At 49.9% G+C, this 1419-nt stretch overlaps 1 pseudogene across 1 annotated transcript; it reads left to right on the forward strand.

Moving 5' to 3' along the window:
* Positions 1–240: 240 nt before the first annotated feature.
* On the forward strand, positions 241–1207 carry LOC308093548 (transcription initiation factor IIB-like; annotated as a pseudogene). Its single transcript has one exon. The product of its transcript is annotated as a transcription initiation factor IIB-like (transcript).
* Positions 1208–1419: the final 212 nt, after the last annotated feature.

Raw genomic sequence — 1419 nt, forward strand, 5'->3', positions numbered from 1 at the left:
AGAGAATCCAGTAATAGTCGGTTAACACAGCCTGAAGCATATTCTCATAGTGGCCTTCGGATCTGGTAACGAATCAGCCGATCGAGAGTTTTAACATGGTCTATTTAAGGTCTGAGGATACCATTAGATGTCAGAAATTGTCCGAGGACGACCAACATATAGCTAATATATACACCAATGTTTAGAGACAAATAGATACAGTATATACTGTATAATAAAGAGATAAGAGCAAGGGAGGACATGGCGTCGAAAAGTGGCTGGCGTCAACAAGGTGCTCTGGCTTTTGCCAAGGTTCAGTGTCGCAACCACCCTGATGCTCAGCTGGTGGAGGACTACAGAGCAGGGGACATGACATGCACGCAGTGTGGCCTTGTGGTGTGTGACCGCGTAATCGACGTGGGCTCGGAGTGGCGGACCTTCACCAACGAGAAGGCCACCAAAGATCCGTCCAGAGTGTGATATCCCCAGAATCCACTTCTCAACGGGGGTGACCTAACCACCATAATCAGCAAGGGAACAGGCGCGGCCAGCTTCGACGAGTTTGGTAACTCCAAGTATCACAACCGTCGCAACATGAGCAGCTCAAACCGGGCCATGCTCAACGCCTTCAAAGAGATTACCACCATGGCAGACCGCATCCACCTGCCAACGAACATCATAGACAGAACAAATAATTTATTCAAACAGGTTTATGAGCAGAAGATCCTGAATGGGCGGAGTAATGATGCCATTACCTACAGCCTGCCTTTACATTGCCTGCAGACAGGAAGGAGTCCCCAGAACATTTAAAGAGATCTGTGCCATCTCCCGGATCTCCAAGAAGGAGGTCGGACGGTGTTTCAAACTGATCGTCAAGGCACTGAAGACCAGCGTGGACCTCATCACCACGGGAGACTTCATGTCACGTTTCTGCACCAACCTGGGCCTGTCGAAGCAGGTGCAGATGGCCGCCACCTTCATCGCCAGAAAGGTTGTGGAGTTGGACTTGTTGCCTGGCAAGAGCCCCATCTCTATTGCTGCGGCCGCCATCTACATGGCCTCCCAGGCCTCGGCCGAGAGGAAGACCCAGATAGAGATTGGAGACGTTGTCAGTGTGGCAGATATCACAATCAAACAGTCCTACCAGCTCATTTACCCTCATGCCGCAAACCTCTTCCCTACGGGCTTCAGATTCGACACACTTGTGGACAAGCTTCCCCAATTGTGAAAATGCCAGTGTAGAAAACATTCAGGGCATATTTGCCAGCAATAGCCTAGATCCCCATAGATGGAGACAATAGACCTGCAAAGTCGTCATAGAGACCTAAACGTGCCATATGTACGGAGTCTGACATCAGCGAACCCTTCCCAGAAACTCCATGTATAGACATAACCATCACGTCCAGGACTGACGTCATGGTCCCATATTTGGGCATAACT

Source organism: Gymnoscopelus braueri, assembly GCF_963280865.1.
Source record: "Gymnoscopelus braueri genome assembly, chromosome: 10".
Lineage (NCBI taxonomy): Eukaryota > Metazoa > Chordata > Actinopteri > Myctophiformes > Myctophidae > Gymnoscopelus > Gymnoscopelus braueri.